Consider the following 16,517-nt stretch of genomic DNA (forward strand, 5'->3'; position numbering starts at 1 on the left):
GCCAATTCTGTGGAAGGCGACGAGGTGAAAGGTGAGGCCGAGCAAACCCCGAGGGGTCCCTCCTCCGCCAAAATTCCGGAAGCCAGTAGCAGCAGTAGCAGAGAATTGACCGACCTTGAAGAATTCCTTTTGACTGATTCACTGGGCGGTGGATCACGGCGAACGCACACGGCACCTACCCAGAAGCTTTCAATGATACGCAAATCGTTCGTTAGTAGTGTTACGAAGCGGAATGAACATCGTGACTGGGATAATACTGATGTACCGACTGTTGAGCGATACCCAAAGGAGCTAAGGGAACGACAGTCGAAGTGCGTTACAGGCACATCCAGTGTATCTAGGAGTGATACAGAAGCTGGGTGTGTGACTGGTAGTTGTAACCAAGATGATGTACCCTTGGTTGGTCCTGTGGAGAATGGACCTTTGCGGCGAACGCGCACTGAGACAGGTTCTCGTAACCTGATGAAGCCGATCCTGACAGGTTGCTGTAACGTAGTGAGGGAGGTGCATCGAGGACTACCCAGGATAGGCGATGATGATGCAGATTATTTTATGCAGAAAGAAGACGCAGCGAGGGAGTCGACGCAGCCCAAGGCACTGGTGCACAGTGGGGGTTCGCCGAGGCTTCCGCGTCGAACTGCGGGTTCGGACACCCAGCGCAGGAGCCTCAAAGGGAGTGAGGACTCGCTGCAAGGGTGCTCTTGGCCGACAACGCATAAGGCCAAAGGTGGTACCGCTTTAGAAGCATTAGAGACCAGCCTGAAGCCGAAGCGGACTGTCCACTGGGGTACCAGTACATGGATACCAGCAGCAGTGGATTACCATATTAGCAGGGATTGGAATCCAGAGATTCTGGACCATTCCGTTTTGGATGACGAATGTTCATCAGAAGAACCCAGAGTTTTGGGACATGTCATCGCTATAGATGAAAACCAGATACCAGAGAAGCATGAGTTGCCAATCTGGAATGCAGCAGAGGACTCCAGACGTTAACGGATAGCTCGCCTGCCACGAAGATGCAAGAGGACCTATCCAGATGTTTACAAAGAGTCGATACAACAAACAGAAGAACCACCAAGCAGATGGGAAAACCGGCTGTCAAGAAGACGCAAGAGGCCCCATCTGAAGATTTTTGGAGAAATCCAGCAGGCAGATGTGCCTAAGAAAGTGAAAAGAAAGAAAGGCTTACCTCCAGAGGAGATAGCCTGGACTCCAGGAGAGCCACCGGCAAGTCGGGACTCCAAACAATAATGGTAAAGAAGAGGATGGACTCGCTTACCAGAGAAAAACCCCAAGAGGACGTTGCGAAAGATACGCGCGATCCGCGAGTGAAAGAGCAGATGAAGCGGCTTGACAGGACTGTGAAGGCTAGCCTGGAGCGCGCCAAAGAGTGGGTGACGACTGCAAAGAGGCGAACCTGCCATCGGTTTGTCAAGGGCGCGGACACGTCTTCGGCAGAAGATCGTGAACCACCTGACGAAGCCAAACAGGAGGAACCCAGCAAAAGGCAACCTCGAGACAAGGCGAGGGCGAATCTGCAGGAGGGGCCTGTGGAGACGTCCGAAGGTCAACGCCGATTCACGAGTGAACGTCGTGTCGGGGACCGACGAAGATCTCGAATCGTTGCACTAGAACCCAGCAGTACGCAACGCAGACAGAGCCCTGCTGCGACGAGGGATGAACTGCAGATGGTGTACCCTGCAGCAACGGGGGAAAGTGATAGTGACAGCGACGATGAGGACGTTAGACCTGTGGTGATAGTGACCAGTGCCCTGGTACACTAGAACCTTGTGAGCGGAACGAGTACTTTCCTATCGGAGCCAGGAAGGCGTGCCGAAACAGGAACCTTCTTTAAAGGGGGGGGGTGTCGTGAAACAAAACTGTTTGCTTTGTTTCCCGAGCCTCAGTGCGAGCTCCGCACACTCTGAGGAAAATTGGAAAAATGGAAACTATGTTTTTATGATATTTTCAGCTTAGTATGGTTACTCAGCATTGAAATATCATCTCCTGAGTGTTAGGAAATCTTTTGCAAGATTAATAGCATTCGTTTATTTTATTAGGCGAAAACCGGTCAGTTTCAGGGAAATGCCGTTTTCACTCAGCTAGATAGGGAAATCATGTTTTCTTCTAAGAGACATCGATAGAACTTTTAATTAGCTTTCTTTTGATACCAGAACGATTTCTGTAGCGTGACTGGTTCAGATTTTATATAGATTTTTATCGGATTTGGAATTATAAGCATCGGAGGAATCAGTTTTTGATAGCTTCGACCAAATCTTACACTTTGTACTTTCAAATGTATTTCACAGCCAGAAGGAATAGAGATATCGAAAAAATTTCATCAGTAGTTTCGTTTCGAATTGTTGAATAATATTCGAATATGAAGTTGAAATTTTTCGGGGAAAAAGTTGGAAAATCGCAAATTTCCGTTAAACTTTCCGTTAGGCAATTGTTTTGTTCGCAACGATCTCGCCCCCGGGCAAAATCAGGTCACCGGCTAGCCGGCTTTTGATTGGCTGGTGGGCATGGCGTGATTATTGATTTTCTAGTCGATCGAAGTGGATGTGATTTTTTGAGAGATGTGATTAGCCGATTGGAGTTCGTCCATGAACATATAAATATGCAGAGTTTTACATTCTTCGTTCAGAAACTTTTCAGATTGAGAACACGTTATATCGATATTTGGAAAGCATTCTATTTTGCGATAATTGACTGGCGATTGAGATATTCCTTGGCTAGCATTTGAAAGCGATTACTACAGTTGGATTATTGGATATTCTTCTTGGATATTTCAAAGGATTTATCGAGATTTTGTAGTTCTTTTTAGAACTGTTAGAATTCGTTGGTTTTTCTAGTTCTTTTTAGAACTAAAGGAATTCGCTAATAATTTTTTTCCGATTTTTAGGTGACTGTTGTCAAAAAGAATTCGTATAATTTCTCTGGATCTTTTCAGAACCGAATAGAGAAATACTTTTCCGATTTTAGGTGGTTTTTAAATAAATGAATTCGTAGTCTCTGGTTCTTTTCAGAACTAAATAGAGACACTTGAGGATTGGACCAGGAAGTCAATTGGACTTAGTTCGGTAGTACGAGGAAAGTCAATTGGACTTAGATCTGGACATCGAGGATTTTTCTTGGAGGATTTTTCCGATTTCGTAGGATCTTCAAAAGAATCCGATCTCTAGTCCTTCTTAGGACTCAAAAGAGATAATTTTCGGATAGGGATTTACATGAGGATTTTTCTAGAAGTCGTTTCAGAGGTTTCCTTCGTGTACCGTCGCAGTGTTGGTCTTGGCTGGAGCAGACTTGTAGTAGCGGTGTCCCGGAGTCAAGTGGACTCAGATCAGGGCGGATTGCTGGCCGGAATTTTTTCGTTTCAGAGTTGCGGTTCCTTACGGCACGCCAGGGGAAGCAGTCCAAAATTTTACAAAGGAAAAGTAGGTCTCCACTAAAGTTGCCCACTCCCAGGTACTAAGGCCAGTGCTAACTGGCCTGGTATATAGAGGTTAAAGCGGGGAAGTCAAGTCATCATTAGACTAGCCTCTGGGCTATCGACTCAACGTTACCGTTGGGACCTTCCAGGACTACGAAACCTCTTATCCACTTTCCTGTGGACGGCCCTCATCCTAGGGTGCGGTTCACCAGTTAGGCTCCGTGATCCTTACTTGTTAGCTCAGTTCACTCTGTAGGCCTTGGTTAGGAAATTAGTTTCGCGATCAAGAGTGAACTCAAAGTCTGAGCTTTCCGTGAATCCTCCCCTCTGCCTATCTCCAAGTCAGAGTCTTTGTAGGGAATTTTTACAACACGAAAATACAGACTAGGGCACAACAAGCGCGAGCGCAACTCGCAAATGTTACGACGGTGCAAAAGCGCGAGGTCACACCTTTCGACCAAGTCGTCCTTAATTCAGACACCTTTAATCGCCTGTGTGCGATTTCTACAGAACAACAGCAGAACCCCCAGGAATCTGTGTTCACAGGACACAGTATTCCACGAACTCCTGCAGAGACGGCTAGTCTGAGGCTGTCTTCTGCAAGACGTCTCAGTTTCACTCAAGAGGACGTAAGTCCCTCTACCGTGGCCGCAGAGCGACAAAACCCTGGCACCTTCATCACATCTGTGAGTCGATTAGATAGAAGCGAAATGTCACAAGGGATTCAATCCCCAAATCGCGGTAATACTCCGGCATATCAAAATATTTTAAAGCGGATTAGGGACTCTAAAACGCCGAAAACACCACACACACATAACCTGTTAGAGGAGAACGAAGAGGATAGCTTACAGGTGTTACCCAGTTTGAATACTGGACACCACCTACAAGAGGCTGAAGTTAGACCGAGAAGTGCACCTCAGTTAGAGTTCGGCACTGGAAGACAGATAGATGTCGAACACTATATGCCGAGATTGGCCACAACCGAACGTCGGGAGACGACAACGTTACCTCCCAGGATGAGAGCTGTGCCTGTGCATATGCCGAGAGGGCAAAGTCAGGAAGCGTTGCCCACTTATGTGGGAACGCAACGCGTCGAAGTACACAGGGTGTACAGTCATCCTGTGTTGCACACTTACGCATATACGCAACCATTGTCGATTTCTAATAAGAGCAGTTGCTCTAGAAGAAGCGGACAGGAAGTCCAGAACCCAGCCAAAGGAATGGAAGACAGATCTTGTCGATTAGACTTAGGTCTGGATCGCCGGCGGGCGTTAAACGTAGAAAGGGAGTTTAGATTTAGTCTAGAGGACTTAAATCTGGGTCGCCGGCGGGCGTTAAACGCAGAAGGAAGGAATGGTCAGGAAAAAGAAGAGGTCGTACAACGCCAGGCGTTGCGGCACCTACACGCAAAGGCCCTTAGTGGTCTGGTAGGAAGATGGGACAAGCCACGCGCAGGAGCGTCGCTGGTCTCAGAAGGTTGCACGTCTGACGGCCCAGCGGAGCTGGGGGGTGGTGGAAGCCAGTTTGGAGTTTGGGGAGACCTTCAAGGCGGGACAGAGGTGCCTCAATATGAAATTGACCATGTTCCTGTGCCGCGAAGATACGAGCTAGTCCAGGTACAGGATAAGCCTCGCGTCGCGCCTGGACAGAGTCTGGGTCCCGAAATCCCTGGGACTCAGGTCCAGGAGGCCTGGTGGCCGATGCGGCGTGCGGGGTATGCGGAAGTGGGAAGCGGAGCGCGTGTGCACGCCCCCAACCCAAAAGCGTACCTCGAAAGAGGACAAAAGTCCGAACGCCGGACGGTAGACTGAACGCCGATATACTCGGCGTTCAGAATCAGAAATTGCATCATTCCGTTCCTCGAACGCAAGAGCGGGTAGGCGGAGCAAGCGCAAGCCAACCGCGAACGAGAATCTCTAGTGCATTTTTTTATATTTAAGAAACTGCAGAATCGCAAGGACTCACTTCTCGTTTCGCTCATACAAGTCCGACTCGAGTATTAGCGTTCTCAGTTGTCTCAAGCTGTTAGTAATAATTCTCACCTTAGTTAAATCTATTTAAACAATAGTATTTCTTCGTATAATTAGAATTGAATGCAGTTCTTCGAATACGTTTTTGGAGGCGATTATATTTAAAACAAATCCAGTATAAAACAAATCCTTGTGCAGTTTGGGTATTGGTGTGCAGTTAGCAGTGTAATAGAGTTGTCAACGGAGATTCGCTACAGGTGGCTGGGAAGTGGCTTTCAAAAACAATCCACTTCCCAATATGAATTCTTTGTGATTCACTGCAATAGTGAACTCAAACCAACAGCTTTTCTCAAAGCTAAACCAACCGAAATAACTTTTAGTTCTACTCAAAGAATTCGTAGTGCACAGTGACAGGACACAGTGAAGTACAATTATAATCCAAATCTGGTGAGACATTTAATATTGAACTTTTTTAAAGTTAATTTGTGGCAATTCAGGGAGGCAGCCAACTACTAGTTCAACGAGGGAAGCAAGGAAGAGGCTCTTGTCGCCGTATTTGCTGTACCCACAGCCAATACAGCCAAGAGTACGCCTAACTGGTTTGTCCGAGAGAGTTTTCACGTGGGAACTCTCATTGCACGGGCAAGCAGAGACTTTAAACGCCCTTGAGTTCCCGGGAACTAATTTCACCACCGGGGTAGGAGTTAGGCAGGTAACTTCGCGAGTTGGTTTCTACTAGGTTCAGGGATCGGTAGGGAAACTTCAAGTCCGGTCCTAGCGGCCAACGTGGAGGCTTGTCGAACCCCCGCGGTTTTTGTTTAGCTGTAGTTACTTTTAGGGAATTAATAATAACTCGAATTCTTGCTTTAAAATAAATCAAACTAATCTACTTGTGTACGTGTGTGCAGTCCGTACCGAAGAGGTACTCGGCTGGACTAAGATCTTCCGAGAGTCAAGGAGACTCTCGGCTCTGTTCTTTTGGGAGACTCGGCGTCGACTGACGTACCCATTTGCCTGGCCGGGCACAAACGTCGATTTTTGGAACAAAAATGGATCGCGAATTCCAAATTCATTCCACGCCGAGTCATCTACATGGCGCTGGCCAACGTGGGGCCGAATTTTCGCATAGCGAAGGAAATAAAGTGAATAGCGTTGTGTCATCAAACTCGTTTACGTCACTCGTGAATGTAGACTCTGATGATGAGGAAGAAAGTTTCCGAGACGCCCAGGGGGACTTTTATCAAGTCGTAAGTGAAAGCGAAGATTCACAAAATGTGAACAGAGAAAGAGGCAATGTAAAGTTTATCGAAAACGATAGGTTATTTTCGAGTTCGAGCCTAAATGATAAAACTCGATGGCGCCCAGAAAATCATTAGACGAATAAAATAGAAGTGGTCGACAATAGTGACCCGATTAATAGGCTGGCAACAGTTTTACTGGCGGCCATTAATCAAGGACAAAATGCAGGTCAGGGATGCCGGCTGGATATGCAAAGTCTGCCGGTATTCTATGGGTTAGAAAATGAAAACCCAGAGGAGTTTATTAACCAACTCGAGAATGAATTGCGTAAATGCAATATTCCACAAGGAGAGTGGGTGAGAATATTATTCGGCCAGTTGGTAGAGAAAGCGGCAGAGTGGGCAGCTGTGTATAAACACACTCAGATTAGCTGGACCACTCTCATTAATAGGATTCTGTGTAGGTATAACAGCTCTTGAGTGTTGGCTAGGCTAACTGCGAAATTTTATGGAGAAAAACAGGGAAAAAATGTGAAAACAGACGTGTTTATCATTGAAAAAGTTAGTCTAGCAAGAAGGTTATTTCCGGGCATGGAAGAAAGATTCATGTTTCCTGTGATCATAAATTTGTTGAACCCGGAAGTACGATGTTTCTTCAGGAGAAGTATTCCTGGAGACCTTGAAATACTACTACAAGAGGCTACTGCTATAGAGAAAGATCTTTCCAAACAAAAAAATAGCAGTTCAGCCACCAGTGTAGGTAATAATCAGAATCGAGGCCGTCCTGAAAATAATATTGCCAACTCTCAGGCAGGGCCAACATACGTTCCGCCCCAAGGCCGAAGTGAATATACTAGGCCACAATCATCCCAACAAGGGATACCTTCGGCCCGAAACGGCCGAATGGAAACTAGATAGATCTCCGCCTAGGAGAATCGTGAATACGATTTCCGAGCAACCAGAGTTGTCGGAAAACTAGGCGGTTGCACAGGCACGGTTGGCGGCGGCCTGTGCGAATTAATTGATTATAAAAATCAAGAGAAAGACGCCGAAATGAAAAATATATTCCCCTGTGTAAATAACTTCACCGAGGGTTGTTCCCCTATGAGAGAACAGAAACCAACTTTGGGACGAACTCTTCCCCGAATTCCCCTGAGTATTGACAACGAGGCAGTGACGGCATTGATCGACACTGGGGCCTCAAGTAATTTCGTGCGAGCCGATGTGCTATCGCACAGAACTTGAAGAAACTTGCATAAGATCCAAGTTAAAGAGGAGAGACCCTTTCGTCAAATGCGGTATGCTAAGATGTCAGAGGAGAAAAAGCAGATTGTTCACGAGGAAATCAATAAATTACTGGAGGCGGGCGTAATATCGAGGAGCACGTCCCCGTATTGCTCTCCAGTAGTCCTGGTTCCAAAGAAAGGCGGGAAATTACGATTCTGCGTCGATTACCGCCAAATTAATAAGTTAATAGTGTCAGAAGCCCCACACCTTCCCCCAATCCAGGAGACGGTTCGGGAAATGGGGAAGGCCAAAATCTTTAGTACCTTGGACTTAAGAAACGGCTTCTGGCAAGCCCCACTTGAAAAAGAGTCAAGAAAATACACTGCCTTCGGGGGACCCGATGGTTCAGTGTATGAATTCAAAGTATTAAGCTTCGGATTGAAGAACGGACCAGCTGTTTTCCAGAAGCTTATGTCCGAGGTACTGGCGGGCCTGGTAGACAAGTTTTGCAAAGTCTACCTCGATGACATTATTGTCTACTCCCATAACACCGAGGAGCATTGTAATCATCTGGCCAGGATACTGGAGAGGTTGAGAACGCACGGGCTGTGGCTTTCCCCAGGAAAGTGCACTTTCGGTTCCTCGACGTTCCTGGGGAGGGTGATATCCGAAACGGGTAATTCTCCTCAGGAAAGTCACGTTTTGAACGTAAAGAATTTCGCCACGCCAACCTCAGTAAAACAGTTGAGTTTGACAGAGATGAGAACTCTGTTCGAACAAATTGCTGAAGAACAAAAGGGCTGTGAAGGAATTGGGCGGTTTAGGATGCGCATTGAAAGAGCGCGTGCAAATCCTGAACCAAATTCGTACGAGCAGCGGATTATCAATGACTTTAGAATGGAAGATGATCTCCTGTATTATATAGGACCAGCAGGAGACTACAAGCGATTGCTAGTCCCAAGGAGATGCTGGAATGTTATCATCAAGAAATATCACGACGAAGGGGGCCATCCTGGGATTGACGAAACCAAATACCAAATAAGTCACCATTTCTATTGGTCCAACATGCGCAAGCAAGCCAAGGAATACATTACAACCTGCTTGACTTGCGCTACAACCAAGGCCGCGAAACCGCAAACTCCTGCAGGACAGAGGCCTCTCGAGCCTGAGAGACCTTGGCAGGTCGTCTCAGTAGACTTTCTTGGGCCATACCCTGCAGGAGACAGCGGAAATAAATACCTGATTCGATTTTTATTGGAAGAAGTCTTTAACAGATGGGGATTCCCTGAAGTCGTGGTAACCGACGGAGCTACGATGTACCTGGGGGCTGCGTGGGAGCGTTTTTGCGAAAGGTTTAATTTCACCTCCAGGATGAGTCCTTCTTATCACCAGCAGGCCAACCCGGTCGAGAGGAGAGTACAGGAGGTTAAGAAAATGCTTCGGGCAGCTCTCATCGACCGGCCTGAAACTAAGTGGGAAAGGCATATTCCTGAGGTTGTTTTTAACCTTCGCACCCGAGTGAACGCGTCCACAGGTATGTCACCTAGTGAACTTCTCCTCGGTTACGACCTCCCGAGACCTGGGGAGTGGGCGACTCCCGCACAAAGGGGCAGACGGACCCGTAACAATAATAGAGATGCTCGGATTGACCAAGTGAACTTGATGGCAGAACGCTACCGCGAGAAAATATTTCCGGATAAAGAGACTCAACCCAGGACAAGTTTCCGGCCAGGCGATTTGGTCTTGTGCCGAAATTCTGACGTTATTCGGAAGAATTTCGGCCAGACTTGGTCGGTTCCCTCCCGAGTCGTCGAAAGGTTAGAAGCCAGCATCTATCTGGTAAATAGGGGCGGTCAAGATCGAGTAATACATGTGGATGACTTCCGGCTAGCACCACCGCCAAGGTCTGGTCAGGATAACCTCGACCCGAGGCACGCGGAGTTAGATTAGAATTTAGGATTTCTTCATATTGTAAATATTTGGTCAGGAGCGGATTTAGAAGACGGCAATGATGCCCTGATAGTAATATAGTAGTGTAAGTTAGTTATAGAGGGATGTAAAAATTGTAAATATAGATTGAGGACCTATTGTACATAAATTGATTTTTTTTGTAAATATGTTTGGAAAAAAATAAAGAAAAAGAAAGAAACCACTTTTCAGACACTTGTCCCGAATAACCGTGCAACTCCTTAGGGCAGGGGGGTGTCACCAATACCCAAGGAAACTAAAAACCGTAAATATTCGCAGTTTATAATAACCATTACTTTCCATCTACTGCATTCATTAAAAATCATTCCCTGTTAACGAAATGAAACAAATTCGTTATTAAAAATCCGTGATAAATAAATTTCTAAGTGTCCTCTTTCGAGATATGCTGTTGGGTTGTAAGCGTGCACACGCGCTCCGCTTCCCACTTCCGTATACCCCACACGTCGCATCGGCCACCAGGCCTCCCGGACCTGAGTCCCAAGGATTTCAGGCCCCAGTATTTGTCCAAGCGCGACGCGAGGCTTATCCTGTGCCTGGCCTAGCTCGCGTCTTTGCGGCACAGAAACGTGGTCATCTTCATAGTGGGTCACATCTGTCCCGCCATGAAGGTCTCCCCAAGCTTCATTCTGCTTCAGGACACCCCCCCCCCCTGGCTTCCACCACCACCCAGCTGCGCTGGGCCGTCAGACGTGCCACATCTTGAGAACAGCGATGCTCCTGCGCGTGGCTCGTCCCAACTTCCTACAAGACCACTAAGGGTCTTCGCGGGTAGGTGCCGCAACGCCTGGCGTTGAACGACCTCTTCGTTTTCCAGACCATGTATTCTTTCTACGTTTAACGCCCGCCGGCGACCCAGATTTAAGTCCTCTAGACTAAATCCAAACTCCGTTTCTGCGTTTACCGCCGCCGGCGATCCAGACCTAAGTCTAATCGACCAGATCTGCCTTCCATTCCTCCGTTCGGGTTATGGACTTCCTGTCCGCGTCTTCTCGAGCTACTGCTCTTATTCGAAGTCGACAATGGTTTCGTACATTCGTATGTGTGAAACACAGGATGGCTGTACACCCTGTGTACTTCGACGCGTTGCGTTTCCATATAAATGGGCAACGCTTCCTGACTTTGCCATCTCGGCATATGTACAGGCACAGATCTCATCATAGGAGGTAACGTTGTCGTCTCCCGACATTCCGTCGTGGCCAATCTCGGCATATAGCATTTGACATCTATCTGTCTTTCAGTGCTAAGCTCTAACTGAGGCGCACTTCTAGATCTAATTTCAGCCTCTTGTAGGTGGCGTCCAGTATTTAAACTGGGTATCACCTGTGTGCTTTCCTCTTCGTTCTCCTCGAACAGTTTATGTGTTTGTGGCGTTTTCGGTGTTTTTGAGTCCCTAATACGCTTTAAGATATTCTGATACGCCGAAGTATTACCGCGATTTGGGGATTGTATCCCTTGTGACATTTCGCTATCTCTATCTAATCGACTCACAGATGTGGCGAAGGTGCCAGGGTTTTGATGCGTTGCAACCACGGGAGAGGGACTTACGTCCTCTTGCGTAAAACTGAGACGTCTTGCAGAAGACAGCCTCAGACTAGCCGTCTCTGCAGGAGTTCTTGGAATGCTGCGACCTGTGAACACAGATTCCTGGGGGTTCTGCTGCTGTTCTGTAGAAATCACACTCAGGCGATTAAAGGTGTCTGAATTAAGGACTATTTGGTCGAAGGGTGTGCGCTCGCGCTTGCCTTGCCCTAGTCTGCATTGCGTTTTTGTAAAAAATTCCCTAAGATGGCTCTGGCTTGGAAATAGACAGAGGGGAGGATTCACGGAAAGCTAAGAAGTGTTTCGGAAGTGAAGAGGAGATCAGCATCAGGGACGAGTATCAGGGAGATGGGTACTCCAACGTTGGATGCATCTTCGATGGGTCGCCGGCGGGCGTTAAACGTAGAAACGGAGAAGGACAGGTCGTCCGACGCCCCCAGGCCCAAACCTTTAGCGGTTCCTGGGAGGGAAACGTTCGGCGCACAGGAGCGCTTTATGTCTCTCATAAAGGAGCAACTGAGGCCCTAGCGGAAGTGCTAGGGGAGGTGGAATGCCAGGGGGGCATCCTGAAGGCAGCAGGGCCTTGGGGATGCCTTCATGGCGGGCGAAGTTGCTACAACAAATAGCAGCTTACAACGAGCTAGTACGAGCATCAAAACAACCTCCCGTCGAGCTCAGGCAGAAGCTGAGTCCCGAAATCCCTGGGACTCACGTCTGGGAGGCCTGCCGGCCGTCTCGACGAGGCGTAAGGGGTGCAGAGGTGGACAGTGGAGTCGGTGTCACCGGACACGCCTCCGCATACAGGGAAGCACGTGGGTGGTGGGAAAGCGATATCCAGCGTACCCGGCTGGATAATGAGCGCCACCACAAACCCAAAGACACCCCATACGTTTTTGGAGGACATGTCGCCCAAGGCGTGGGGCTTAGCACGAGGACGTGCCAAGGGAGGTCAGGAGATCAACCCCAACCCTAGAGAGGTTGACAATGGCGGAAAGACGGGTTGTGAGTGATCCCGAAGAATTCAAAAACTCTCTGGCGCCTAACAACTTCAATTAAGATTACCAGTACTGGGCGGGTACTGATGATGGACGAGAGGTCCGAAACTTTGTTTTTCCTGAAAGGGCAGAATTGTCTGATAGGAGAGGGTGCAGGATAGGCGAAGGGGGTGTACAGGAGGTGCAACCCTCACGGCCTGCTGCACGAGAACGATTCGAAGAAGAATCAGAGGAATTCAAAGTCTTAGAGGCAGAGAAGCCTCAAGACAGAATCGAAGAGCTGTTCACTAGATTAGTGACAGTTCTCGAGAAACGGCAAGAGCCACAGAGAGGCGAGGAAAGAGATTCCTAGAATGGGACGAAAATCCGAATCCCACCTCCTACATTCAGCGGTTTGGATCACGAAGATCCAAGCGATTTCTGCAAGAAGGCAGAAGAGCAGCTACGAGAGCTACACCCTTCAGTATGGGTGAATACCGCTGGACAATGGCTGAAGGGTGCAGCAGCTGCATGGTTCGGGCCATATAAGAACATGACCCTGGATTGGGCGTTCTTTACCAACAGGCTGCAAGAAAGATTCGACAACGAGTTACTGGTAAGCTCATTGGAGAGCAGCCTCTATGGAGTCGACCAAAGACGAGGCGAACCAGTAACCAATTTCATCCTGCATAAGCTCGGGTTAGCGAGGAGGCTTATACCCGGATATGCCAGAGAAGAAGATAGTGCAGCTGATTTTGAACAGAATGTGTGCAGAGGTGAAAGTGCACCTCCAGTTGCACACATTTACCAGTGTGGAGGAGCTGACCCAGAAAGCGGTGGCTGTGGAGTCACTGCTGAGAGGCAGCAACGCAAACAACAACGCCAACCAAGGCGCAATTCGGCGAACCCACCACAAGAACAGAGAGCCTCGTCGTGGCACCGATGGAGCTAATAAAGGCAAAGAGGGTCAAAGACAAGACCCGCCTAAGCAGACTCACAAAAGGCAAGAGCCAATCTGGGCTAGCCAAAATCAGAGAAGTGAGGCTAGACCCCAAGAGAGAAGCAGCGGGTACCAATCGCGACAAGAGACAACTCGGGGAGTTGTCACAAGCGAAGGAAGGTACGAGAAAAGGAATGAGGCTCCAGCTGGAGGAAGAGTAGCATTTACTCCGAAGTGCTACACTTGTGGAGGACCTCACCACAGGATTGCCCGAAGTAGCGACAGACGCAGTCGACGAGCCGCAACGGGAAAAGTTACCAGTCCAAGGCGAAGCCTGATGATAACACAGTCGCGCGCGTGGTCGAGGCGACCAAACCGCGCGACCGCAGCAACGACAAGGAAAAGCAGCAGCCGTCGGGAAACGCCAGCGGAAGCTTCAAGAGGACTCCCGAAGGCGGTCCACCGACGAAGGGCAGACAGTAAATACACTGTCTGTCGCGGCGAGATTACGCTCAGGGGAGCGTACTCCAACGAAGGTGGAAAAGCCACCCACCGAGGGAAAGCAGGACAAGTCGGGGAGGCTTGTACCTGAACCGCCGGCGGGCGTTAAACGTGGAAAAGTAGTCGCTCAGCAGCTGGGAGCGAGAGAGCTCAAGCTGAAACCGCCGGCGGGCGTTAAACGTACAAACCAGGTAACCCATAATAAGTCAAGGGGACTTAGTTCTGGCGGATCAGGTGGCCAAAACCAGAAAAAGTCTATGGGACTTGAATCTCGCAGATCAGGTGGCCGTACCTTCGAAAATTCGATGGGTCCGTTGAGTTAGTTGGCGGCACCGTCAAGGGAAACCAGACTGGGTCGAGGGGACTCAAGTCTGGTGGACCAACAGGTCGTGTAGGTGTCAAGGTAGGGCAGGACAGGTTGAAGGAACCTGTGCCTGTCATGCAACGACTTGTCAGCGACGCAGCAAAAAAGAAGAAGCGACAAGAAGTGGAGAAGGAAGAATCCGGACCACAACGAAGCGGCACAGTGTTGCCAGAAGAAAACCAAGCCAAAGTAAGTACCAATTCAGATTCTACCGTAGTTAAGATAGCAACTAAGCTAAGATAATAAGAATGGACAACAACAGAGGCTGGAGAAAGTTATTCGTCGTATCGGAGAGGCGAATAAGATTTCGCGAGGTATGTTCTCGGGTAGACAACGAGTTGTCTTGAGCAAGTTGAGTACTTGTGGAGGAGACATACCTCAGAGCAGGAAGGGAGTACTTCCAGAACATTCCAAGGCTATTGTAGCACGAAGTCAACGAGAGTTGAGAGAGCGGGAATTGACGTGTGTTACAGGCGCTTTCAGTGTACCGAGGATTGGTGCAGCAGCTGATAGCGTGACTGGTAGTCAAGGTCAATTGGATTCAGGTCTGGTCAGCCAGCAGGTAGCAGATGTTGGGGGAATCCTGTGTGATGGTGAACCCCAGCCAACGAATGTTGAGGGAATCGTGTGTAATCGTGAACCTCAGCCAACGATTGAAGCCGAACCCAGGTACGAGCAAACCCTGTGGGGTCCCTGCCAGGCCAACACGGGGGAAGCAAACCATAAGGCACAGGCAGTGGTTAAGCAAACCTCGAGAGGTCCCTGCTTCGCCGGAGGAGCCGCAGCCGACAACAATGTGGAAGCAGTGGTCAGGCAAACCTCAAGAAGTCCCTGCCTCGCCAATACTGTGGAAGTCAACGAGGTGAAAGGTGAGGCCGAGCAAACCCCGAGGGGTCCCTCCTCCGCCAAAATTCCGGAAGCCAGCAGCAGCAGTGAATTGACCGACCTCGAATAATTCCTTTTGACTGATCCACTGGGCTGTGGATCACGGCGAACGCACACGGCAGCTACCCAGAGGCTTTCAGTGATACCTAACTCGTTCGTTAGTAGTGCTACGAAGCAGGATAGACATCGAGACTGGAACAGGACTGATGTTCCGATTGGCAAGCGAAACCCTAAGGAGCCGAAGGAACGACTGTTGAAGTGCGTTACAGGCACATCCAGTGTATCTAGGAATGATACAGAAGCTGGATGTGTGACTGGTAGTTGTAACCAAGATGATGTACCCTTGGTTGGTCCTGTGGAGAATGGACCTTTGCGGCGAACGCGCACGGAAACTGAAAGTCGTTACCTCATGAAGCCGATCCTGACTGGTAGCAGCAACGCAGTCGGAGACCCACATCGGAAATTGCCCAGGATTGACGTCAGAATAGGAGATCAGCGGCTCAGAGCACTGGTGGGCCAGTGGAAGTTCGCTGAATCTTTTACGCCGATCTGCGTTGGCAGACACTTATAGCGTAGCTTCTGATCAAGGAACATCCTTCCAACTGGCCTGCGCCGGAGTAGGTTCGACGAGTACAGGCACGGCTGATGTCGTAGTACTCATCGAAGGCGTGCCCTACGACGTGACGGTACATGTTGTTGAGGACCTTGTAGAAGACCTACTACTAGGGTGCTCTTGGCTGACAGCGCACGAGGCAATGGTCGACTTCTCGCGTAGAACGATTTACGTTGGCCGGAAGCCTAGGCAGACTATCTTCTGATCGGAGGCAGGGTGTCTACCGCCAGAAGAGTACCCAGTTCCCGAAGTGTATCTGGAGCAATTGCCGGAGACAGCAGCAGATAAGTTTAGAAGACTGTTGGAGGAATTCGCAGATATGTTCTACGAATCACCAAGACAGCCAATTACCAAAACAGGAGAACATCAGATACGACTGAAGGATGACACACCGTTCCGACTACGTCCATACAAAGTAAGCGACGAGAAGAAGCTACTAATCCAGGAGGAGGTAGACAAAATGCTTGCGGCAGGAGTGATTAGCAGGATCGAAGGGTGTGACCTCGCGCTGTTGCACCGTCGTAACATTTGCGAGTTGCGCTCGCGCTTGTTGTGCCCTAGTCTGCATTTTCGTGTTTTCAAAAATCCCTACAAAGACTCTGACTTGGAGATAGGCAGAGGGAAGGATTCACGGAAAGCTAAGACTTTAAGTTCACTCTTGGTTCGCGAAAACTAATTCCCTAGCCAAGGGCTACAGAGTGAACTGAGCTAATAAATAAGGATCACGGAGCCTAACGGTTGAACCGCACCCTAGGATGAGGGCCGTCCGCAGGAAATGTGGAAAAAAGGTTTCGAAGTCCTGGAAGGTCCCAACGGTAATGTTGAGTCGACAGCCCAGAGGCTA

Source organism: Leptinotarsa decemlineata, unplaced genomic scaffold (assembly GCF_025532065.1).
Source record: "Leptinotarsa decemlineata unplaced genomic scaffold, Ldec_3_MD MMD2_P_RNA_scaffold_9, whole genome shotgun sequence".
Classification (NCBI taxonomy): Eukaryota; Metazoa; Arthropoda; class Insecta; order Coleoptera; family Chrysomelidae; genus Leptinotarsa; species Leptinotarsa decemlineata.